The sequence below is a fragment of the Pseudorca crassidens genome, chromosome 13 (assembly GCF_039906515.1).
Source record: "Pseudorca crassidens isolate mPseCra1 chromosome 13, mPseCra1.hap1, whole genome shotgun sequence".
Classification (NCBI taxonomy): Eukaryota; Metazoa; Chordata; class Mammalia; order Artiodactyla; family Delphinidae; genus Pseudorca; species Pseudorca crassidens.
The window spans coordinates 70,989,750-71,017,480 of record NC_090308.1 but is presented as its reverse complement, the minus strand read 5'-3'; the positions used below and the strand labels follow the sequence as shown (position 1 = coordinate 71,017,480).

General features: G+C 38.2%; 1 long non-coding RNA gene across 1 annotated transcript in view; it reads right to left on the bottom strand.

Annotated features, from left to right (window-relative positions):
• LOC137204785 (uncharacterized) overlaps positions 1-27,731 on the bottom strand; it is a 79,572-nt gene that overhangs the window by 25,806 nt on the left and 26,035 nt on the right. The window contains exons 4-8 of the long non-coding RNA XR_010933830.1: positions 9,977-10,085; positions 8,291-8,804; positions 8,017-8,137; positions 7,722-7,831; positions 1,593-1,690 (exon numbers count right to left, since the gene is read on the bottom strand). This is a non-coding gene — a long non-coding RNA (uncharacterized lncRNA). The remainder of the gene's footprint in view (positions 1-1,592; positions 1,691-7,721; positions 7,832-8,016; positions 8,138-8,290; positions 8,805-9,976; positions 10,086-27,731) is intronic.

The following is a 27,731-nucleotide window of genomic DNA, read 5'->3' as shown; positions in this document are numbered from 1 at the left end:
ACAAAGTAGACAATCTCTATCTATCATCTATCTATCTAACAATCTATCTATCTATCTAATGATCTATCTATCTATCTTTAATCACTTTGGTTGTTCGTGTCAAAAGAATGGTAGGGGACAAGAGTGGAAATAGGAGAGCACCTTTGAATGTATTAGAAAAATCTGGAGAAAATGTGATGGAAGCTTGTACTAGGGCGGTAGCAGTAGAAAGGAAAAGACTGAAGAGGTGAACAGACTGAATAGAGATGAACAGATTCAGGATATATTTGAAAGGGGAACTGACTTGTGAATGGATTCGATGTAGGGAAAGGGAGACACTGATTTATGGCTTGAGGGATATTTCTAGGGGAAAATAGGTTTGGGGAGGTGGCCCTGCATGTATAAATCTAGAATTCAGGAAAGGGTTCAAGTTCAAGATGTCCCGTGGGGAGTCATCAACATATAACCCATATTTACACACATTACCTGTAGGAGTCAAGGAACACAGAACACAAAATGGCAACATTTTAGGCAAATGGGCAGATGAGGGGACTATAGTTGTCTATGTTATTTATTACATTTAATGGTGGTTATTATGCATTACATATGTGCATTCTACATGCTGTATTTTCAAATGGGCCCTTAGTCACACTTACAAATATCATGGGGCCAGGGAGAGAGACCTTGCCATTATGTGTTATGTTTTATGGTGTTATAAGCTTCAAAAGTATTTGTCAACTTCTCTAATCAGTTAGTGCTCCATATGCCAATAATAGCAACAGTACACTCACTAGGATAAAGGCAGAGAGCAGAAGCATAAGTCATCTCCCGGAGCATCCCTGCCTTATTATGCAGCAACTGTAGTAAATGCAGTGACTCTTAGCTGTCACTCACTTCTGGAGATAGGAGGGTGGAGCAGAATTGCTCCTACGGCTCACGTGAAGCTATGGCACGTCAAGCCATTTATGATTTTACCATGTAATTGAAGCAAGTCTCTCATGGCACGTCCCCAAAGAGTGTCAGGCTGGGCCTGTCGCAATCAGTAGGCAGTTCGGCCATGGTTTGCTTACGCCCAATCTCCATGGCTCATATACTCTGAAAAATTCTCCTTTTTATGGGAGTGAATATTACCCTACGACAGGTCAAGCCACTCTAGAATGCAGCCAACACTGCTCAGACACTGGAGCTGTTCATTTGGAAAGGTGTCTTTTTCGTTGGCTTTGTGTACAGCCAAAGCATAACCATATCCAGTTTCCGTGGCAGTCTTAGTATTAGTGCAGCTTCATAAATATTACTAGGCACCCAAAGTCTAATAAGCGTTTTATGGAATTGTGAGGAAAATTATGCTTCTGAGTCATGGGTGGTTGGATTACATGATTATTTCCTTCAAGCTTTAATGTTTTATTGATTTGAAATGAATGCTACAGATTACTGTCCAATAGAAACTATCTCAGCCAAAAGCCTTCTATTCTTGCCTGAACGTCTCAGGTGATCAAGAATTTTCAATTCTCTGACACAGTCTATTCTAAGGGAGCATAGTGGTTTAAAGCTGATTTATTCCTAATACATACAGCAGTTGGGGGCACAGAGTAGAACCAAAAATATTAACTTACAAGCTTTGGATGAGGCAGTTATAGTTTCAGATCCCAGTTCTGCTTCTTTAAAGCTGTGATATTGATGATGTTAATCTTGTAAACCTCACTTTCATCATCTATAAAATGCAATTAAAATATTTATCTGTGGTAAGTCAATTATACTTCAAAAACAAACAAATTAACTCATAGAAAAAGAGATCAGATTTGTGGCTACGAGAGAAGGGGGAGTGGAGGGAAAGGGAACTAGATCGTGGTGGTCAAAACATACGAACTTCCAGTTATAAGTACTAGGGGTATCATGTACAACATGATAAAGACAATACCACTGCTGTACGTTATAAATGAAAGCTGTTAAGAGAGGAAATCCTAGAAGTTCTCATCACAAGGAAAAAAATTTCTCTCTATTTCCTTTATGCTGTATCTAAATGAGACAGTGGATGTTCACTAAACCTATTGCAATCATTTCATGATGTATGTAAGTCAAATCATTATGTTCTACACCTTAAACCCATACAATGCTGCGTGTCAATTATTCCTCAATAAAGCTGGGGGGGAAAACCACCTGAAAAAAAAGGTAGAAAGGGACTTCCCTGGTGGCACGGTGGTTAATAATCCGCCTGCCAGTGCAGGGGACATGGGTTCGAGCCCTGGTCCGGGAAGATCCCATATGCCGTGGAGCAACTAAGACCGTGCACCACAACTACTGAGCACGTGCACCACAACTACTGAAGCCTGGGTGCCTAGAACCCGTGCTCTGCAATGAGAAGCCACCGCAGTGAGAAGCCCGCGCACCGCAACAAAGAGTAGCCCCCGCTCGCTGCAACTAGAGAGAGCCGCGCGCAGCAACGAAGACCCAACACAGCCAAAAAATAAATAAAAATTTTAAAAAAAGTTAGAAAAAGTAAAAAAGATTTTTTGCTATGTTTCTATAGCTTAAAACAAATATGAAGATTATTCTTTTAAATAGCAAATAAGTACAGGAGGAATGATCATTTTAAAATCAGCATTTTGCAACCTTCAATATCATAATTTATTCAGAGATTATCATTAGCACAGGCTAAAAATAAATTTAACCACCAAATGCCTTGTGGAAATTTAACTGGATCTTGATTTTTTAAAAAAATGTTATAAAATCACTTTTGGAGTAACGGGAAATTTAATTGTGGGCTATATGTTAGTGATGTTAGTGATGATGTTTTGTTTTATTTTGATAATGGTATTATTACGGTTATAAAATAATATTTATCTCACAGGGCTATTGTAGGGATGAAATGTAAAGTGCCTAGGACACTGTTTGGCAATACTGAGCACCAATCCATGGTAGTCGGGGAAAACTTTATTGCCATTTATGGTGGGTTCTCTCCTTCTCCTCTCACCTCAAGAGTCCCACCCATTGGAGCCACTACAAATGCAGTCTGAAGCTTCCATTGCCTCAAATGGTGGCTTCAAACAAAACGAGACTTCAAAATATCAAATTCTTCAAGAAGGATCTGGATGAATAGGGACACAATTCCTCCCTACCTCGCCTCCTCCCATCTCCTGAATATGTAAAGACCCTCTGGAGTGAGGGAAGGGAGAGGCGGCTGGAGAAAAAGAAAGAGTGCAAGACTTTCAGTCTCCCTGGACCGGCCCATCTGGAGCCACCACTGCCCCATCCCCCGAGGACCCGTCATCTACGGTTTGTGAGTGGCCAGCCTGTGACTCCGTAACCAATCTCTGTTTTCTGGCGCACGGCTTGGTGCATTTGCAGGAAGAAAAAGGCTCCCTTTCTGAGGAAGCTGGAACTGAACTAATTTGTCTTGAAATGAATTTTTTTTTCCTGCAGGTGGGGACTTGAGATAAAATCTGTTAGACTTAGAAAAAAAAAATTACATTTTGTAGACCTTAGTATGTGACTTAAAAAATTCCTACTAGCTCTAGGAACTTTTATCTTTATAATAGGCAAAATGTTTCTCTAGTCTCATTTCTATCCAGCAGCCATATTTCTACCTTTGATGTCATAGAAATATAATTTATCTTTTACCCAATAACTCTTCAAGTATTTTAACATGAACATCTGTCTCTCAAATGTTCTCTAAGTTATTATGGCTAGCTTTGTTAATCATTTAGCACATAAAATGATTCTAGACCCTTCCATTGTAGTTACTGTTATCTGTACATGCTCAAGTACATTTGTGTCTCTTCAAAACCAGTGCTCGAAACTGGATTTTACATTTTATATAAAAATTTTATTCTGCTAAATGGGATTAATCTTTCCTAACACTAAGGTCATAAAGAACTTTTTAAACAATGGGGATAACTGCTTTAAACAAAAACACATAGTAACAACTCTGAGTGTAGTAGGAACTGAAGTGTTTAGTGAATTTCTCTTCCCTTCATTCTGAGCTTTGTCATCTCTTTTAGACTCTTCATAAATGCTAACATTTATTGTGTATATTGTAAAATAACTTGATCAGTCAGAAAAACCATTACATATTTATAAAAGTTGATTAACTTAAAAGTTAATAATATATAATTAAAGTAAATTACATACTATCTTACGTCTTTGGAGAAGATTACAGAGCATCTGTAAAATCTTACGAGCAAATGGTAGAGGGCAGAGACATCAGCAAAATCCAAATGGAAAATCGGTCCGTTCAAAACATTAAAAAAGCATTTTTAAGTGTTTTGTCTTTCCCACTTCCCTGCTGCTTTACACAAGCAACGACTTTTGGTTTCTGGTGGCTGTCAAAGATGATTGTATGTTAGGTAACATAAGGTTAGCATTAGAGGTATGACTTTGTGCATGAACAGCTACCACCAGTGTAACCATCTTTCCAGATTCTTCAATTTGCTTGAATGGCTCGCAAGCTGACATCTTTATGCTGTTCTCATCACTAATTTACTGGCAAAGTGCTTTAGGCTCCTGCACCAGCAGTGCCTAAAGACAACACTGTAGATGTGCAGCAGTAGCTAGAGGGCCCCTGAACCCCTAGGGACACTTCTTTTCACTGCCCTTGCAGTGCACTGCCTGCTTCTAAGCACTGTGTAGCATGGCCTCAGGAGCAAAGAGTGGGGAAGAGATCAAGATTCACAGCGTTCGCTCCTGCCTTTGCGCAGATTTCTTAACAGCTATGTTTGTGTCAGCAAGATTCAGTCGTTTCAATCATCCCCATTTAGTAAGGAAACAGTTTTACAAGAGCTTAAAATTTTCCACTTGCTCATGTTCGTTCATCCATTTAGCCAACTCCCTGCCCATTTTCTGATGGCTTTCCTCCTCTCTCACCTCCATAGATATTTTTATTTGTTTATTTTGTTTTATCTACTTTCAATTGCAGCAAAATATATATAACATGAACTTTACCATCTTAACCATTTTTAAGTATACAGTTCAGTAGTGTGGTGTTAAGTACATTCATATTATTGTACAACCAACCTCCAAAACTCTTTCAACTTGCAGATCTGAAACTCTACACCCATTAAACAACAATTCCCCATTCATCCCCCTGCCCTCCCATCCACCACTACCCCTGGCACCCACCATTCTACTTTCTGTCTCTATGAATTTGACTGTGTTATATAAGTAGAATCCTACAGTATCTGTCTTTTTGTGACTGGCTCATTTCACTTAGCATAATGTCCTCAAGGTTCATCCATGTTATAACACATCAGCATTTCTTTCCTCTTTATGGCTGAATAATGCTCCTTTGTACGTGTATATACCACATTTTGTTTATCCATTCATCCCTCAATGGACACCTGTGTTACGTCCACATTTTGGTTATTGTAAATAATGCTGCTATGAACATGTATGTACAAAAATCTCTTCAAGACCCTGCTTTCAATTCTTTTGGGTGTATACCCAAAAGTGGAATTGCTGGATCATAAGGTAATTTTATTTTTAAGTTTTTGAAGGCCACTCTACTGCTTTGCACAGTAGCTGCATCACTTTACATTTCTACCAACAATGCACAAGGGGTCCAATTTTTCCACACCCTCGCCAACACCTGTTTTGCTGAAAACAGCTCAAAATTCATATGTTGAAGTCCCAATATGATTATCTGAATGTAACCATATTTTGAGATAGGGCCTTTAAGAGATAATTAAATTAAAATGAAGCCATTAGGGTGAGGCTTAATCCAATCCGACTAGTGTCTTCATAAGAAAAGGAGATTAGGGCATCCAGAGAAAAACCAAGGATGTGCACACACGGAGAAAAGTCCAGGTGAGGACAGAGTGAAAGGCTGCCATCTGCAAGCCACGGAGAGAGGCCTCGCCAGAAACCAAACCCGCCAACACCTTGGGACTTCCAGCCTCCAGAACTGTGAGAAAAGGGAGTTCTACTGTTTAAGCCACCCAGCCTGTGGTCTTTTGTTACGGCAGCCATAACAAACTAACACAGTAGCCATCCTAATGGGTATAAGGTGGCATCTCATTGTGGTTTTGATTTGCACTTCCCTAATAAGTTATGGTGAGCATCTTTCCATGTGCTTTTTGGCCATTTATGTGTCTTGTTTTGAGATGTATCTATTCAAGTCCTTCGCCCATTTTTAAACTGAGTTGTTGGTTTCTTTGTTGTTGAGTTGTAGGAGTTCTTTACATATTCTAGATGCCAACCCCTTATCAGATATATGATTTACAAATATTTTCTTCTACTCTATGTTGGGAGTCCTTTGGTACATAGAAAGTTTTAATTTTGATGTAGTCCAATTTATCTATTTTTACTTTTTTTTTGGCCTGTCTTTGGCATTACTTCCAGGAAATAATTGCCAAATCCACTGTCGAGAAGTTTTTCCCTTTTTGTTTTCTTGTGAGAGTTTTACAGTTTTTGCTCTGATGTTTAGGTCTTTGATGAATTTTGAGTTAATTTTTGTCTATGGTGTAAGTAGGGCCCAACTTCATTCTTTTGCATGTACATATCCAGTTTTCCAAAGCTGTTCCTTTTTCTTTTTTTTTTTTTTGCAGTACGCGGGCCTCTCACTGCTGTGGCCTCTCCCGTTGCGGAGCACAGGCTCCGGACGCGCAGGCTCAGCGGCCATGGCTCATGGGTCCAGCCGCTCCACGGCATGTTGGATCTTCCCGGACCGGGGCACGAACCCGTGTCCCCTGCATCGGCAGGCGGACTCTCAACCACTGTGCCACCAGGGAAGCCCTCCAAAGCTGTTTTTATGGTCGGTGTTCCCAAACTCAAAGTTGAGGATGAGAAACCAACACTTGGGAAATGGTCTAAATTGTCTGCAATTGTCTAAAATTTCCAGACTCCCTGTTTGGGCCCTTGCTGTGACAATGCAGGGTGACAGAATGCAGGTTGGAAGCATGAATTTCAGAAGTACAGCTCCCATATAAAAACAAGAGCCAGTGCTTGGCCTGCCAAAGACACTTCGAGGGGGATACCTCCATTTCCCAGGACTCCCAGAACTGTTTCCAGTACCCTCCATTGTCTCAAGGATTATTGCCTCTTACGCACCACTTAAAATTTCACTCAACCCCACCTCCTGCTCTAGGTTTCCTCACAGACTTTGACCAGCTCTGAGGTCCTCTGGGAACCTGCTGGACACTCACACCTGCAAAACCTGAAAGTTCAGGGGAGTCAACACCTGTGGGCCCACCCTTGGCCAATGGGGAGTGGGAAGTGACAGGTAAATGCTTCTTCCTTTTGTCCTCTAGTTAGAGAGCTCTCAAGTCAGTTCATAGGGTCCAGGAGGAATCCAGCACCATCACCTGTACCAGGGGCTGACTTGATAATTATCCTTATTTTTCTTCCCCTCACTTTCTGTTTGACTCCCTCTGTCTGCCCTGCCGCTCCACGGACTCTCCATTCTCAAATAATCTACCATCACACAAACATCTGTCTCAGACTCTGCTTTCAGGGGAACCGAGGCTAAGACAGATATTATGGAATTTCAGAGAAGCCTGCTCCCCATGAAATGCCTACCCACCCATGTGGATGGCCTTCTGGCTTGTTTCTTTGGCTGAAAAGGGATGGAGGGAACCAGAGAAGATAAGGGAGAATATAGAGCTGATTTTCTGTGACTAGCAATTGAATTCCGTTATAGCTTTTTGTTTTATCACCAGTGGAGATGAAACCGTCTCCAAATCTTCCCATCAGCTACTTCCAAGTTCCAGAAATGGAAAAAAAAATCAATGACAATGCCTGTGGGAACTTACTTCTCATTATACCATTTGTTCTACGTTGCAAGAGTTCTCAACATTGCACTTCAACCAGGAAGCTGGTCCATGAGGAGCCTTCTTGCTAAAGCAGAGTAGGTGGCAGTTTCCTGGTGAGTTAAACAGATATACTGAGTGACACACGGTTTCACTTAATGGTAGGAATAGAAGGGAGGGAAACGAGAACATGGACCACTGGGGAGGAACTCTGGGCAGGAGTCAGGAAACCTGGGCTCTGGGCAGCTCCGTCACTGAGACAAATGACAGCTCCTAGGCTCTCCCAGAACCCGCCTACCTCCACCAGCTCAGCTAGCAAGCGGGCGCCTTGCTTTTGGTCTCAACTGGGCTTCCAGGAGCTGCAGCTGGACAGGTGAGGGTATGAGACTCCAAGAGAGGGACTTACATAAAATCAGGCTCTGGAAACAAACAAAAAAATAGTCTGAAGCCTGCTGTGCAGAGAGGTAAGGGCAGAGTCTGCCATCAGGTCACCTGGGAGAAGAATCAGATGCAGAGTCCCCAAGACAAAGCTAGAGCCGATCTCCCGAGAAGCTTGTACAGAGAGCAGGTACCATTTGTGGAATTCCGAAGCCACAACTCTGGGTGGTACACGAACTGGTAAGGACACCAAGACAGTTCAGACATCCTCTCATTTAGATGCTTGGACCCTTGTTACTCGAAGTGGGATCTGCAAACTCACAGTCTCGGCATCACCTACAAGCTGGTCAGAAATGCAGAATCTCACTCTCCATCCCAGACCTACTGAGTCAGAGTCTGTGTTTTTAACAAGATCCCTCGTTGATTCTCACACACATTAAAGTCTCAGAAGTGCTGTCAGTGAGTCAGTTGTGTTCGCACGGGTTTCCTGGTTGTCTCTGAGCAATTTGGCTCAGAGGTTTTCAACAGCGAGGGTACCGCTCCCTCTGGGAGGGCCCACTGGGAAGTTGGCAGGGGAATTGTGGTTGTCATAATGACTGGCGCTTCCTGCCATTTAGTGGGCAGGTGTCAGGGACACTAAACATCCTGCAATGTGTGGGATGGTCCTTCAGAGCAAAGAACTGTCCTGCCCAAACGCCAGTGGTGTCCCTGATGAGAAACATGTTGGCTATTACTTAATCTGTAAAATGAGCATTTAGACTAGATGAATTCCAATGTTCCTCCCAGCTCTTAGTGTCTTTTGTTCTACCACTGTCTTCACACCGATTTAGAAAGTTCTCAGCACTTCCTTTCCCTTCTAATTATGGCTGCTCTAAGCCCAAGTCATTTTCTTTTTTTTTTGCGGTATGCGGGCCTCTCACTGTTGTGGCCTCTCCCATTGCAGACCACAAGCTCTGGACACGCAGGCTCAGTGGCCATGGCTCATGGGCCCAGCCGCTCCGCGGCATGTGGGATCTTCCCGGACCGGGGCACGAACCCGCATTCCCTGCATCGGCAGGTGGACTCTCAACCACTGCGCCACCAGGGAAGCCCCCAAGTCATTTTCATTTAGACAATCCCATGGAACCAGTCACAGAGAATAACCCTAATGAACATAATTCATAGAACCCCCTGTAACATATAACTTGTCCATTCTGGTTAGAGTTCAAAGAGTCCTTTCAGTCAGTTTAATGTATTTGTCATTATGATGCTGATAACACAAAATAGTGTCTGGAAACATTGCAAAGTCATACTAGTTAGCAGTTGGGGCAATGAGATTTTAGCTGAAGTGCTTCTCTCTCCACTCTCACTACCTCTGTCCTGTTTGGATTAAGGGGAGGAAGAACACTGGAGGACATAAAGTTGCCAACAGCTGTGTAACATCATCCCCAGAGAGACAGAGCAGACAGCAAACATGTGAAGGGTCACAAGCAGGGTCTGGTGAACCTGACGGCACCAGAACTTTCTGAATATGTGTGCCTGGTGGAGGAGATTAAGTAAGACTGCAACTGGTAGAATCGTAGGAAAATCTGAGTAAATAAGTGGGCTCCTTTTGTGTGTGGTGTCCCTATTTGAAAATGAAAACATGAATTAATTACTCTGTATCCCATTGCAGTGCTGTCAGGACAAAGGAAAGCATCTAATGAAAAATGTGAACTTCTGTGATGAAAGGTAGTGTCTACCTCTAAAGCACTATTAGTATTTACCCTCGTACTATACTTGACACACCCTACAGGTGCCCAGGTCAAGAAATGAAGATCCGTTCAGTCCTAGAGGAGCTGATCTTTCCTAGGATTATTTGTCCTGGGATTCTCTGTAGTAGTGTTCGTCAGTGCACTCACCATGCTTTCTTCTGGCTTCAGAAATTAATGGTGTGGATGAAAGCACAGACTTTTGATAATCGGTGCTTGCACAAAGCTCCTCTATACATGTCGGTGGCCGGCCGCTGAGCTAAGCAAACAGGAGAGACAATGTTGAAGACTGGAGTTTTGCCTGCGGCTTAGACTTTACGTCAATCAACAGTGTACTAATTATGACCCCAATGTAGCCCTGGTCAGCAGTAGAAGCGAAGGATTTTTTTGACGTGCTTGGGAAAAGCAGTTGGTCAATAAAGGCAGTTAAAAATAATTTCTAAAAAGCATGCCTTAACATTTTATTTTAATGTGAAATGTGTAAATGCACATGATGTGTATGCCCTGACTAATGTCGATGCTTTGAATCCGCTGATTTGGGGGATCTGCAACCAGATCTTTGCATTATACTTTTATGCTTAGTAACTAATACTGTGTCTTTGGTCCTCAGGAATACTTAGTGGCAAAGTTGTATTGGGTCAATACAAACTTATTACCATTTCTGGAAAACTGGCTTAAATTGCAGAGCCTAAGTTAATGGATCCTGATAAACAGCATATTCCATTTTATTTCAGGCAAATATTGAAATGTATTTACAGGTCTAATTCTAATAGTAAATTATTGAATATAGTTACTTAAACCAGCTCCTGGACTTACCACTAAAAATAATCACAGATAGCCCTCTACAAGTTAGCCCTTTTCTACTTACAGTGTCTGCATATATAATTACATATAATATATATAATTAGTATATTATTATATAATACTGCTATAGTAATACCATTTATATAGGTATACTATACCGTATACTGTATACTATATACTTGTATACCATATACTATATTATACATAGTAATATACACATATAATATATAGCTGTTATGTAACTAAGAGAGATAAAGATTAGAAAAAAAGTCATAAAACCATCATTATTTTCAACTTATATGCTTTTCTGCATAAAAATATCCAAAGGAACCAACAGATAAATGATTATGCAAATCAACTGCACCCCCCAAACCAGCAACAAATAGATCAAAAATACAACATTTAAAGATATCACTTATAACAGCAACAAAACATGTAAGTTATCTACAAATAAATCTTTGACAAGTGTGTAAGAGATTTTTAATAGAAAGAGGAAAAATTTGTTGAAAGCTATTAAAGAAATAAATGTTCTTGCATGGGAAGTCTCAGTAACATAAAGACATCAGTTCTCCCAATGGACTTTTACTTTTGATGAAAGTTAAACCATATTACCCTAAAGTCAATCTGAATGAGCAAAGGGCCAGGAATTGTCAAAATAATTTTTAGGAAGAACAAAAGGGACCCACTTTTAAAAATATCATGCATCTTGTATGTCAAGAGAAAACTGTAATTTGAAAAGATACAAGCAGCCCAGTGTCCATAGCAGCACTATTTACAATATTCAGGACATGGAAGCAACCTAAATGTCCATTGACGAGTGAATGGATAAAGAAGATGGGAGATTTTATATATATATATATATATATATATATATATAGTATTATATATACTGGAATACTACTCAGCCATGAAAAATAATGAAATAATGCCATTTGCAGCAACATGGATTGACCTAGAAATTATTATACTTAATGAAGTCAGAAAGAGAAAGACAGGTACTATATGATATCACTTATATGTGGAATCTAAACTATGATACAAATGAACTTATTTACAGAACAGAAACAGACTCACAGATATAGAAGACAAACTTATGATTACCAAAGGGGAAAGCAGGTTGGGAAGGGACACATTAGGAGTTTTGGATTAGCAGGTGTACACTACTCTACATAAAATAGATAAACAACAAGGTCCTACTGTATAGCATAGGGAGCTATATTCAATATCCTATAATAAACCATAATGAAAAAGAAAAAAAATACATAACTGAATCACTTTGCTGCACACCAAAAACTAACACAACATTGTAAATCAACTAAAGTTCAATAAAAAATTTAACAATTAAAAAAGAATCATGTATCTTATATCTTGAAGCTATTGTAATTAGGACAGTGTGGTTTATGACAGAGTAGGTTAGTACAGGGAGAGAGCAACTAGACTGATGAACAGTCTATAAATAGATCCACATATATGGAAGCTTGTTAACTAAAAGAGGAACTACCGACTCCTGGGGACAGGATGCTGGAAGAGCCGGTTGTCCATACTGAAAAATTATATTTCAATCTCTGCTTCATATCATTCCCCCAAACAGATTCTAGGTGAATAAAAGATGTAAATGTGAACAGAAAAACTTTACAATTTTAAGAAGAAAATATCTTTATGATCTTGGATTAGGAAAGGATGATTTTACAACTACATATCATTAAGGATAAGATGCATAAGCTAGGTTAAATTAAGATTTGAGACTTCTGTACATCAACAGATACCATAAATTAAATGAAGACAAACCTCAAAATGACTGCGTTTATTATAAGGCATATACTTGGTAGAGGATTAGTATTTAAAACATGTAAATAGGCCTACAGATCAATTTTTTAAACAGACAAATGTTTTGGAGATTGGGTCAAGATGGCGGAGTAGAAGGACGTGCTCTCACTCCCTCTTGCGAGAGCACTGGAATCACAACTAACTGCTGAACATTCATCAAGAGGAAGACACCGGAACTCACCAAGAAAGATATCCCACATCCAAAGACAAAGGAGAAGCCGCAATGAGACGGTAGGAGGGGCACAATCACAATAAAATCAAATCCATAACTGCTGGGTGGGTGACTCACAGACTGGAAAACAGTTATACCACAGAAGTCCACCCACTGGAGTGAAGGTTCTGAGCCCCACGTCAGGCTTCCCAACCTGGGTGTCCGGCAACGGAAGGAAGAATTCCTAGAGAATCAGATTTTCAAGGCTAGCGGGATTGGATTACAGGACTTCGACAGCACAGGGAAAAAAGAGACTCCACACTTGAAGGGCACACACAAAGTAGTGTGCACATCGGGACCCAGGGAAAGGAGCAGAGACCCCATAGGAGACTGAACCAGACCTACCTGCTAGCGTTCGAGGGTCTCCTGCAGAGGCGGGGGTGGCTGTGGCTCACCGTGGGGACAAGGACACTGGCAGCAGAAGTTCTGGGAAGTACTCCTTGGCGTGAGCCCTCCCAGAGTCCACCATTAGCCCCACCAAAGAGCCCAGTAGGTTCCAGTGTTGGGTCACCTCAGGTCAAACAATCAACAGGGCGGGAACCCAGCCTCACCCATCAGCAGACAAGTGGATTAAAGTTTTACTGAGCTCTTTTGATTGGAGCCAACCAGCAACAGCCAGCTCTACCCACCACCAGTCCCGTCCATCAGGAAACTTGCACTAGCCTCTTAGATAGCCTCATCCACCAGAGGGCAGACAGCAGAAGCAAGAAGAACTACAATCCCGCAGCCTGTGGAACAAAAACCACATTCATAGAAAGATAGACAAGATGAAAAGGCAGAGGGCTATGTACCAGATGAAGGAACAAGATAAAACCCCAGAAAAACAACTAAATGAAGTGGAGATAAGCAACCTTCCAGAAAAAGAATTCAGAATAATGATAGTGAAGATGACCCAGGACCTCAGAAAAAGAATGGAGGCGAAGATCGAGAAGATGCAAGAAATATTTAACAAAGACCTAGAAGAATTAAAGAGCAAACACCTAGAAGAATTAAAAAACAAACAAACAGGATGAACAATATAACAACTGAAATGACAAATACACTAGAAGGAATCAATAGCAGAATAAATGAGGCAGAAGAATGGATTAGTGACCTGGAAGACAGAATGGTGGAATTCACTGCCACAGAACAGAGTAAAGAAAAAAGACTGAAAAGAAATGAAGACAGCCTAAGGGACCTCTGGGGCAACATAAAACACAACAACATTCACATTATAGGGGTTCCAGAAGGAGAAGAGAGAGAGAACGGACCCAAGAAAATATCTGAAGAGATTATAGTCAAAAACTTCCCTAACATGGGAAAGGAAATAGCCACCCAAATCCAGGAAGCGCAGAGAGTCCCAGGCAGGATAAACCCAAGGAGAAACACGCAAAGACACAGTAATCAAATTGACAAAAATTAAAGACAAAGAAAAATTATTGAAAGCAACAAAGGAAAAAGGACAAAAAACACACAAGGGAACTCCCATAAGCTTAACAGCTGATTTCTCAGGAGAAACTCTACAAGCCAGAAGGGAGTGGCATGATATATTTAAAGTGATGAAAGGGAAGAACCTACAACCAAGATTACTGTAGCTGGTGAGGATCTCATTCAGATTTGATGGAGAAATCAAAAGTTTACAGACAAACAAAAGCTAAGAGAATTCAGCACCACCAAACCAGCTCTACAACAAATGCTAAAGGAACTTCTCTAAGTGGGAAACACAACAGAAGAAAAGAACCTACAAAAACAAACCCATAACAATTAAGAAAATGGTAACAGGAACATACATATTGATCATTACCTTAAACGTGAATGGGTTAAATGCTCCAACCAAAAGACACAGGCTCACTGAACAGATACAAAAACAAGAACCATATATATGCTGTCTATAAGAGACCCACTTCAGACCTAGGGAAACATAAAAACTGTAAGTGAGGGGATGGAAAAAGATATTCCATGCAACTGGAAATCAAAAGAAAGCTGGAGTAGCAATACTCATATCAGATAAAATAGACTTTAAAATAAAGAATGTTACAAGAGATAGGAAGGACACTACATAATGATCAAGGGATCAATCAAAGAAGAAGATATAACAATTATAAATATATATGCACCCAACATAGGAGTACCTCAATACATAAGGCAACTGCTAACAGCTATAAAAGAGGAAATTGACAGTAACACAATAATAGAGGGGACTTTAACACTTCACTTATATCAATGGACAGATCATCCCAACAGAAAATTAATAAGGACATGACACAATAGACCAGACAGATTTAATTGATATTTATAGGACATTCCATCCAAAAACAAAAGATTACACTTTCTTCTCAAGTGCACACGGAACATTCTCCAGGATAGATCATATCTTGGATCACAAATCAAGCCTCAGTAAATTTAAGAAAATTGAAACCATATCAAGCATCTTTTCTGACCACAGTGCTGTGAGATTAGAAATCAATTATAGGGAAAAAAAATGTAAAACCCACAAACACATGGAGGCTAAACAATATGTTACTAAATAACCAAGAGATCACTGAAGAAATCAAAGAGGAAATCAAAAACTACCTAGAGACAAATGACTACGAAAACACGATGATCCAAAACCTATGGGATGCAGCAAAAGCAGTTTAAGAAGGAAGTTTATAGCAATACAAGCCTGCCTCAAGAAACAAGAAAAATCTCAAATAAACAATCTAACCTTATACCTAAAGAAACTAGAGAAAGAAGAACAAACAAAACCCAATGTTAGCAGAAGGAAAGAAGTCATAAAGATCAGAGCAGAAATAAATGAAATAGAAACAAAGAAAACAATAGCAAAGATCAATAAAACTAAGAGCTGATTCTTTGAAAAGATAAACAAAATTGATAAATCATTAGCCAGACTCATCAAGAAGAAGAGGGAGAGGACTAAAATCAATAAAATTAGAAATGAAAGAGAAGTGACAACAGACACTGCAGAAATACAAAGCATCCTAAGAGACTACTACAAGCAACTCTATGGTAGTAAAATGGACAATCTGGAATAAATGCAAATTCTTAGAAAGGTATAACCTTCCAAGACTGAACCAGGAAGAAATAGAAAATATGAACAAACCAATTACAAGTAATGAAATTGAAACTGTGATTAATATCTTCCAACAGGGCTTCCCTGGTGGCACAGTGGTTGAGAGTCTGCCTGCTGATGCAGGGGATGAGGGTTCATGCCCCGGTACAGGAAGATCCCACATGCCATGGAGTGGCTGGGCCCGTGAGCTGTGGCCGCTGAGCCTGCATGTACGGAGCCTGTGCTCCGCAACGGGAGAGGCCACAATAGTGAGAGGCCCGCGTATCACACACACACAAAAAATCTTCCAACAAACAGAAGTCCAGGACCAGATGGCTTCACAGGTGAATTCTATCAAACATTTAGGGAAGAGCTAACACCCATCCTTCTCAAAGTCTTCCAAACAATTGCAGAGGAATGATCACTCCCAAACACATTCTATGAGGCCACCATCACCCTGATACCAAAGCCAGACAAAGGTACTACAAAAAAACAAAATTACACACCAATATCACTCATGAATATAGATGCAAAAATCCTCAAAAAAATACTAGCAAACAGAATCCAACAACATATTAAATGGGTCATGCACCATGATCAAGTGGGATTTATCCCAGGGATGCAAGGATTCTTCAATATACACAAATCAACCAGTGTGATACACCATATTAACAAACTGAAGAATAAAAACCATATGACCATCTCAATAGATGTAGAAAAAGCTTTTGACAAAATTCAACATCCATTTATGATAAAAAAGTCTCCAGAAAGTGGGCATAGAGGGAACCTACCTCAACGTAATAAAGGCCATATATGACAAACCCACAGCAAACACTACTCTCCATGGTGAAAAACTGAAAGCATTTCCTCTAAGATCAGGAACAAGACAAGGATGTCCACCCTCACTGCTATTATTCAATATAGTTTTGGAAGTCCTAGCCACGGCAATCAGAAAAGAAAAAGAAATAAAAGGAATACAAATTGGAAAAGAAGAACTAAAACTGTCACTGTTTGCAGATGACACGATACTACACATAGAGAATCCTAAAGATGCCATGAGAAAACTACTAGACCTAATCAATGAATTTGGTAAAGTTGCAGGATACAAAATTAATGCACAGAAATCTCTTGCATTTCTATACACTAATGATGGAAAATCTGAAAGAGAAATTAAGGAAACACTCCCATTTACCATTGCAACAAAAAGAATAAAATACCTAGGAATAAACCTACCTAGGGAGACAAAAGACCTGTATGCAGAAAACTATAAGACACTGATGAAAGAAATTAAAGAGGAGGCCAACAGATGGAGAGATATACCATGTTCTTGGATTGGAAGAATCAATATTGTGAAAGTGACTATACTATCCAAAGCAATCTACAGATTCAATGCAATCCCTATCAAATTATCAATGACATTTTTTACAGAACTAGAACAAAAAATCTTAAAATCTGTATGGAGACACAAAAGTCCCTGAATAGGCAATGCAGTCTTGAGGGAAAAAAACAGAACTGGAGGAATCAGGCTCCCTGACGTCAGACTATACTACAAAGCTATAGTAATCAAGAGAATGTGGCACTGGCACAAAAACAGAAATATAGATCAATGGAACAGGAGAGAAAGCCCAGAGATAAACCCATGCACCTATGGTCAACTAATCTATGACAAAGAAGGCAAGGATATACAATGGAGAAAAGACAGTCTCTTCAATAAGTGGTGCTGGGAAAACTGGACAGCTACATGTAAAAGAATGAAATTAGAACACTCCCTAACACCATACACAAAAATAAACTCAAAATGGATTCGAGACCTAAATGTAAGACCAGATACTATAAAACTCTTAGAGGAAAACATAGGAAGAACACTCTTTGACATAAATCACAGCAAGATCTTTTCTGATCCACTTCCTAGTGTAATGGAAATAAAAACAAAAATAAACAAATGGGACCGAATGAAACTTAAAAGCTTTTGCACAGCAAAGGAAACTACAAACAAGACAAAAAGACAACCTTCAGAATGGGAGAAAATATTTGCAAACGAATCAATGGACAAAGGATTAATTTCCAAAATATATAAACAGCTCATACAGCTTAATAACAAAAAAAAACAAACAACCCAATCCAAAAATGGGCAGAAGACCTAAATAGACATTTCTCCAAAGAAGACATAGAGATGGTCAAGAAGCACATGAAAAGCTGCTAAACATCACTAATTATTAGAGAAATGCAAGTCAAAACTACAATGAGGTATCACTTCACACCAATCAGAATGGCCATCATCAAAAAATCTACAAACAATAAATGCCGGAGAGGGTGTGGAGAAAAGGGAACCCTCCTGCACTGTTGGTGGGAATGTCCATTGATACAGTCACTGTGGAGAACAGTATGGAGGTTCCTTAAAAAACTAATAATAGAACTACCATATGACCCAGCAATCCCACTACTGGGCATATACCCTGTGAAAACCATAATTAAATGAGTCATGTACCACAATGTTCATTGCAGCTCTGTTTACAATAGCCAGGACATGGAAGCAACCTAAGTGTCCATTAATAGATGAATGGATAAAGAAGATGTGACACATATATACAATGGAATATTACTCAGCCATAAAAAGGAATGAAATTGATTTATTTGTAGTGAGGTCGATGGATCTAGAGTCTGTCACACAGAGAGAAGTAAGTTAGAAAGAGAAAAACAAATATCATATATGATTGCATATATGTGAAACCTAGACAAATGGTACAGATGAACTGGTTTGCAGGGGAGAAATAGAGACACAGATATAGAGAACAAATGTATGGATGCCAAGCGGGGAAAGTGGTGGGGCAGGGGAGCAGTGGTTGTGTGATGAATTGGGAGACTGGAATTGACATATATACACTAATATGTATAAAATGGATAATTAATAAGAACCTGCTATATAAAAATATAAATAAAATTCTAAAAATAAAAAGAAGGTAACAAAACAAACACAAAAAAGACAAATGTTTTAATAGAGAGATCAAAGGGCAGGACAGAGAGTCATTTCATAAAATAAGAAACTTGAATGTAAAATAAATATAGGAAGGGATGTTCAGTCTTATCGGTAAATGGTAAATAAATGTAAACTTAAAAAAAAGAGAATCTTTATTCCACCTACCACAGACTAGAACTAGGGAGAACACAGAGTAGAAGGTCAATGCCAGGGGAATTATTAAGCAGTGGTCATACATATCCTAGATATTTAATGTTAAAGATTGGCTAGTATATTTGAAGTTCTGCATGCTTAAATTTTTTTTTTTTTTTTTTTTTTGCGGTACACGGGCCTCTCACTGCTGTGGCCTCTCCCGTTGCGGAGCACAGGCTCCGGACGCACAGGCTCAGCGGCCATGGCTCATGGGCCCAGCCGCTCCGTGGCATGTGGGATCCTCTTGGACCGGGGCACGAACCCGTGTCCCCTGCATCGGCAGGTGGACTCTCAACCACTGCGCCACCAGGGAAGCCCTGCATGCTTAAAATTTAAGGAAAGAGAACAAACGTTTTGGAAATCTCTATGCCCTTGGCCGACGAAACCTCAATAAGTAACAGGGACTATAGGCAGGTGGTACTGATGAAAGTAGCCATGAGCAGCAGATCAATGGAAAACTATTTTGCTATTTGAACCAGCTTTCCAGTTAATGCCAATATAAATGATAGTAAGTATAAATTTAATATAATTAAATATAAACAGAAGTAGATATTAATATAAACAAAGCATTTAAAAAACCAGAATGTTTGTAATGTTGAAAAGAGTGGAGACAATTCAAAATTGGAGGAACTGAACTGTGTTTTATTTTCTATCCACATAGAGACCATGTTTCCTTCTGCATGTCTACACAGCAGCTGGTCCTATTTTTAACACATAGTGAGGGGAATAATAAAAAGTTAATTGTGTAGTAATAATGATAATAACCTTTAACACTCTCCTTGGCATAGTCTATCTTATCTTTCCTGAATTATCTATTACTGCTTTCCTATGTACTTTATATACCAACAAAACAGAATTGTTCCTTTTCCCCTAAACCCATCCCTGTACATTTGACCATGTGTCTGCCCCTAAGAACACCGTTCACTTCATCAGTGGCTATCAAATTTCTACCCATTTTTTAGGGCCCAATTCAAATGTCCCCTCCTTCATGAGGCATTCTTTGATCAATCCCAGCCTCTGTTTTTGAAATTTAAGGTGCATGTCACTTTCTACCTTATCCTATGTTTTTTTGTGTTCATAATGTAGCTCCCTCTACTTGACTGTGTTTTCCTTAAGCAGTAACCCAGACTTTTTCATTTTAGATTACCCATGGTGCCTGGCAGGATTACAAGTGCTTAAAAAGTGTGAATTCATGTAATGGATGACTTCGTTTTTTTGTCTTTCTCACAGTGCCGAAATCAAGGTAAAAGAAATTAATATAATTACTGCTAATAGAGAAGAACTTAGCCACATCAAAGAGACCTTAGTTACAATTATAACTCACAGAATTATTTCTCAAAATTTCCCAGAGTTCAGTTTTACCCCTTCACCAAGAAAACCCTTGGTTAAACATAATCTCCACACATGTACAGACTTGCATCATACCTGCATGCTGTAAGCCTGGATCTTATCAATCACCAAGGGAAATAAGTTCTCTAGGCAGTCTGCCCCAAACCTCCCTTCCCCTGAAGCTTTCCAAACAAAGTTCAAGCATATTACCAGAGGGAGAGGAAGGTATTTCCTTAAGAAATCAGTCAAAAAAAGAAAGCTGACATGAAACCAATACAGCATATATTTCTCCAATGCTAGAAGTGTCTGACATGATATCTTACTATGTTTCACGAATTTTATTGTACGATTTTATGGAAATACATACTGAATTAAATTAGGACATCATTCATATCTTCCCCTTGAGAGATTTTATGAATGCACAACTTTTTTCTTCAAATACTTGAGTTAAATTCTGGCTTACAAGCTAAAACAGCTTGGCAGAAACATTTATTCTGATAGACCGGTCTGTTGTCATTTAATGAATTACTTCGTTGTAGTCAGAAACTAATGAAGTGATATCTTTAAATTATGAAATGTGCTCTTAAAATTCATCACCTAGGGCTTGCCTGGTGGCGCAGTGGTTGAGAGTTCACCTGCCGATGCAGGGGACATGGGTTCGTGCCCCGGTCCAGGAGGATCCCACATGCTGCGGGGCGGCTGGGCCCGTGAGCCATGGTCGCTGAGCCTGCGCATCTGGAGCCTGTGCTCCGCAATGGGAGAGGCCACAACGGTGAGAGGCCGGCGTACCGCAAAAAAAAAAAAAAAAAAAATTCATCACCTAGATATTTAGTATTTAAAGGCAACACACACATGGCACACTATACATGCAGACACGTGCAAGCATACATGTTTGTACACATACTCACATATGCAGCACATTCACATATGCATAACACATACCCCCACACACACACCCCTACACATATGCACCACCCACATATACCTTGTAATAGGAGACCAAATGGTTTCACATAGAAAAACAAAAATAACCACAATGTAAAAGTATAAAGATAAGAACTGTGACTATGTGAATTTTGGTGCACAAGGTTTTTGAGTTAGTAATTTATTCCCTACATCATCAAAACATTTCCAGTTAGTATAAGAAGGTAGACAAAATAGGAGGGAAATTTTTGATTAATCCAAAAAAAATCCATTAAAGGAAGACCGAAAGTGTATGGGACAAATAGAAAACAAATACTGAGATGACAGACTTAAATCCATGTCAGTAATTACATTAAATGTGAAAGGACTAAACATCCCAACTAAAAGGCAGATATTATTAGACTAACTAAAAAACAGACCCAAGAATATTCTTATAAGACACAAACTTTAAATATTAGGACACAGAACAGTTGAAAGTAAATTATTAGAAACATGAATACCATATTAGATGTAAACACTAACCACAAAAAGCTTAAAAATTAAGTTTATATATATAAAAATTATAGCTCTGGCTATAATATCAGACAAAGTAGACTTTAAGGCAGAAAGTATTCCCAGGTAAAAAGAAGGGCATTTAATAATGATGAAAGGGTCAATTCAATAGGAAGATATAATAATCCTTAATGTGTATATGCCTGATAGCATACATTCAAAATAGGAAGTAAAAATTGACAGAAATAAAATGATAAATAGATAAATCCATAATTAGAAATGGATATTTGAGAACATATCTCTCTGTAATTGATAGAACAGGCAGACAAAAATCAGTCACAATATATGAGATGAATAATCTGACCTAATCCGACATTAATAAAGCATTTAAAGAATATTATAGCCAACAACCATGAAAAAGAAAAAAAGAACACATACTATTTAAGTGCAATAGATCATTCACAAAAATAGACCATATTCTGGGCTATAAAGCAAGTCTCAATAAATTTCAAAGGACCAAAGTCATATAAAATATGTTTTGCAAAGATAATGGAATTAAATTAGAAACCAGTAACAAAAAATAATTAGAAATCGTCCAAATATTTGGAAATTAAGCAACACATTTCTAAATTATCTATTGGTCAAAGAAGAAGTCACAAGGTAAATTAGAAACTTTTTTTTTTTTTTTTTTGCGGTACGCGGGCCTCTCACTGCTGTGGCCTCTCCCATTGCGGAGCACAGGCTCCGGATGCACAGGTTCAGCGGCCATGGCTCACGGGCCCAGCCACTCCACGGCATGTGGGATCTTCCCGGACCGGGGCACGAACCCGTGTTCCCTGCATCGGCAGGCGGACTCTCAACCACCGCGCCACCAGGGAAGCCCTAGAAACTATTTTGAACAAATAATAATAACACAAATTAGCAAAATTTTGAGACGTAAGTAAAGCAATGCTTAGTAAGAAATTTATATGTTTAAACACATATGCTGGAAAAGAAGAAAGTTTTAAAATCAAGGAGTTAAGCTTCCACTTCAAGAAACTCGAAAAGGAAAGTAAATTAACAAAAAGTGTGCAAGATGTACACGCTAAAAACTATCAAACAGTGCTCTGAAAAATTAAAGAAGACCTAAATAAATGGAGAGGTATACCACAGGCTTGATATTATTAAGATATCAATTATCCCTAAATTGATCTATAAATTTAATGCTATTCCAATGAAAATCCCAGAAGGCTTAATATTTTGTGCATAGAGATCAATCATCTGATCTATAATTTATTGGGAAATGCAAAGGACACAGACTAGCCAAAACTATTTTAAAAAAAAAGAAAAAAGGAACCAAGTTGGAAGACCTATACTAAAAGATTTTAAACTTACTCTAAGGCTTGGTAATTAAGATAGTGAGGTATTGGCAAAAACACAAACAGATTGATAGAACTAAAGAGAGAGTTCAGAAATAAACACATATATATTTGGTCACTTGATTTACAACAATGACACTCATGCATTTCAAAGAGGAAGGATGGTCTTATTAATAAATGCTGCTAGAGCAACTGGATATTCCTATAGAAAAAAAAAATATTTGATGCTATCTCTCACCATACACAAAAATCAATTCTGGGTAGATCAAGTGTAAATTTGAAAGCTAAAGCTACCTTGAGATAGACAAAGATTTTTAAAACAGGGAACAAACAGCACTGACCATAAAAATTTTTAATTGATAAATTGGTCATCATCAAAATCTAAAAATCTGCTTATCAAAAGATACTCTTTAGGAAGTGAAAAGGCACTCCAGAGCCTGGAAAAACATATATCTGACAAAGGACTTGTATCCAGAATATATGAAGGGCTCTTACAGTTCAATAATAATAAGACAAACAACCTAATTTTTAAAAAAGGCAAAAGATTTAGAAGATAATTTACAAAATAAAATATCTAGTCAACGAGCATAAAAAAATTATTCAACAACATTACTTATCAGGGAAATGCAAATTAAAAACAAAAGATACTTCTACACACCCTCTTTAATTCTACAGTTAAAGACTGACAGTTTCTAGTGTTGGCAAGATGTGGAGTAATTGAGACTCTCATACGTTGCTCTTTGGCTGTTTCTATTCAAAGTTAAACAAGTGTCTCTTCTATGGCACAGCTACGTCCACAAAAAGACTTATGCTAGACTCTTCATAGCATATTAATTTATAATAGTAAAAAATTAGGAAGCATCCAAGTATTCATCATAAGAGGAACAAATGAATAAGTCATGGTATGTTAATATAAGGGAAATCTACACAACAATAAAAAAGGAATGTACTGATATACACAACAATAAGGATGAAACTGAAAAAGATATTGAGAGCAAAAGAAGCTCGATACAAAGGAGTATATAGTGCAGGATTCCATTTATATGAAGTTTTAGGATAGGCAAAGCTTTTCCACAGTGATAGAAGTTAGCATAATGGTTACCTCAGAGGTTGGTTTTTGCCTGGGAAGATACCACAGGAACTTTTTTGGGTAGATAGACATGTTCTACGTCTTGATTGGTGGTGGTTACACAGATTTATAAATGTGTAAAATTTTATCAAGTTGTGTTTTTAAGATTTGTGTATTTTATACAAATTATACCTTAATAAGTAACTTTGCATTTTGAATATGTGATATGTTAAAAATATTCTATAAACTGTATAAATTTGTAAAATTTTGACAATACATTATCTAAAATACAAAAAGAGAAAGAAAAATAAAGGATCTTTAACTTGTATGCAAGAAATGAGTAGCTTGAATGGCTGAATTCCGCTCAAGGTTGTTAATAATAAGTTAATGCTTTGAAGGTCAATATTTACTTCTAAAAGACAGCAATGATTTCTACACAGAAATTTATGTAAAACGCAAATAAGAGAGTCTGACAAAGACATAATCAGGCTCAACAGAATATAAACATTTCCAAGAACCAGAAAAGAAGCAGGACATTTAAGAGTGAGAGTCCTGCTGAAGCCAAAGGCATGCTGTGCTCAAGGTAACTACTAAAAAATAAAACCAAAAATCATAATAGAAAAACAATCCTTATTTTACAAAATCTCTGAGGATGTAAAGGGTATATAGAAAAGTTTATCATTTAATGAGAACACAGGAAGAGGAAAAAGGAAATAGATAAAGAGGAGGTTAAACAGAAAACCCAAACTAAGATAGTAGAAATAAGAAAAATTCTAATATATTTCAATGAACTATCTTCACCTATCAAAAGATAGAGATTATCATATCAATTAAAAAAATAAATCTTCATTTATTGAAAGAAGACATACAGATGGCCAGTAGGCACATGAAAAGATTTATCAGCATCAGTAATTATTAAAGAAATGCAAATCAAAACTACAATGCGGTATCACTTCAAACTGGTCAGAGTGACCATCATTAAAAAGTCCACAAATAACAAATGCTGGAGAGGGTATGGCGAAAAGGGAACCCTCTTACACTGTTGGTGGGAATGCAAATTGGTGCAGCCACTATGGAAAACAGTATGGAGATTCCTTAAAGAACTAAAAATAGAGTTGCCATATGATCCTGCAATCCCACTCCTGGGCATAAATCCAGACAAAACTATAATTCGAAAAGATACATGCACTCCAGTGTTCTCAGAAGCACTATTTACAATAGCCAAGACATGGAAACAACCTAAATGTCCATCAACAGATGAATGGATGAAGATGTGGTACATCTATACAATGGAATATTACTCAGCCATAAAAAAGAAGGAAATAATGCCATTTGCAGCAACATGGATGGTTTACTTCACTTATCATACTAAGTGAAGTAAATCAGAAAGAGAAAGACAAATACCATGTGATATCACTTATATGTGGAATCTAAAATATAATACAAATGAACTTTTCTATGAAACAGAAACATACTCACAAATATAGAAAACAAATATATGGTTACCAAAGGGGAAAGGCGGTGGAGGAGGGATAAATTAGGAGTTTGGGATTAGCAGATACAAACTACTATACATAAAATAGATAAACAACAAGATCCTACTGTATAGCACAGGGAACTATATTCAATGTCCTGTAATAAACCATAATGGAAAAGAATTTGAAAAAGAATATATATATATATATATAACTCAATCACTTTGCTGTACAGCAGAAATTAACACAACATTGTAAGTCAACTGTACTTCAATAAAAAAATTAAAATTAAAAAAAATCTTGGTATATGCTACATATAGGAGACAAAATTACCAGAAAATCACCCAGAAAGGTTGAAAATAAAAGTATGGAAATAGATATATCCAGCAAGTTCTAACCAAAGAAAGCTGATGTAGCAATACTAATATAATAAGATAAAATTTAGAATTAAATGCATTAATAGGGATCAAAAGGAGGACTATAAGGAAATCAAAGGATTCAAGAAGATAGAACATTTATAAACTTCTATGTATCTTAAATAGAGCCTCAAAATATGTGTAGCAAAACTTAACAGAATTATAATGATAAAATCACCAAAAAATCGCATTAAAAGTGTCAGACTTTAACTCATTTCAAGAATATCCAAAGAGACAAAATAATTAACAGGGATAATCTAATCATAATTTGATAACTTAACCAATTTTAAGGAACTGACATTAGACTAGAGTGACCAATCATCCCAGTGAGCCTGGGACTAAGGGGTTAAGTGCTAAAACTGGGAGAGTTAGGTGAACCAGAATGACTGATCATGCAAATTCTCTGTTCACAATGCAAGGAAAACAGAAACCCATAAGTATTTCAGTATGTATCTATAAAAGATAGTAACTCCTGTTTTTACACAAAGTCACTATACCATGATCACACCCCTAATTAACAATAACCGCTTACTATCCGTGGGTAGGCTCAACATCCAGTAACTATTCAAATTTCCAATTGTATCCTAAATGTCATATTTTTTACAAGTTGTTTGAATCAAGCAAACTATGAATATTGCAATTGGTAAATATGTCTTTTATGCTGCTATTGAATCAATAGGTTCTCCTCCATATTTTCTTTTCCTTACAATCTATTTTTTTTTAATGAGTTGTTTGTCCTGTGGAATTTTCTACAATTTGGATTTTGCCAATTGCTTATCTGTGGTTTAGTTCCTCTCGCACCTGTAAACTGATAGTTGGAATTAGAGGTTTAATCACATCTAGGTTCAATGTTTCTGGCATGACTATCTCATCCATGACAATATCCATTTAGTTTTTAATTTCAGTTATCGCAGTCTCATTTCAAAAAAAAGTCTATTTGGTTCTTTTTTCAAATCTGCTTGGTCTTTTAAAAATGAATCTCTTGATCCTTACACATATTTTCAATGCCCTCTTTTATTCCTTTAAACACAGTAAACAAACTTATTTAAAATGTTATGTCCAATAATTCCAATGTCTGCAATCTCTGTGGGTCTGGGTCTCCTGGATCTTGCTCACATGCCTTGTTTCCTTGTGAGCTCACATTCCTCAGAAATGTGTCTGAAGAAATTATGTGAGGTCTGTCTTGAAAGTACTTAAACACAGATACAATAAAGAGACTCAGAGCATCAATTTCTTGAGCCACAAGCCATGGGCCCAGAGGAGGGCCCCAGGAGCAGAATAAAACAGGTGACATATGACTGAGGTCACTACTACACTCTAATTACAAACTGATCACTGTGCCACATGACTCCCAGGAGAGGCAATAGCTTCGAGACCTCTAGTGTCAGCTTCTTCTCTCTGCCCTGGTATGCTACACTTTCCCCATCTTTTCTCACTATACCCTAAGGCTCTGATAGAATCTCCTAGATGAGGGGCCAGGGAATGCCTATCAAGGAGAGATAGCCATGTGTTTAAAAGCAATCTTGACACCCTCTCCAGCACTTATTGTTTGTAGATTTTTTGATGATGGTCATTCTGACCGGTGTGAGGCGATACTGTGGGCAGAAAAGCCAACCCTCCTACACTGTTGGTGGGAATGTAAATTGGTACAACCACTACGGAGAACAGTATGGAGGTTCCTTAAAAAACTAAGTATAGAGCTACCATATGATCCAGCGATCCCACTACTGGGTATATACCCAGAGAAAACCATAATTCAAAAAGAGACATGTACCACAATGTTCACCGCAGGACTATTTA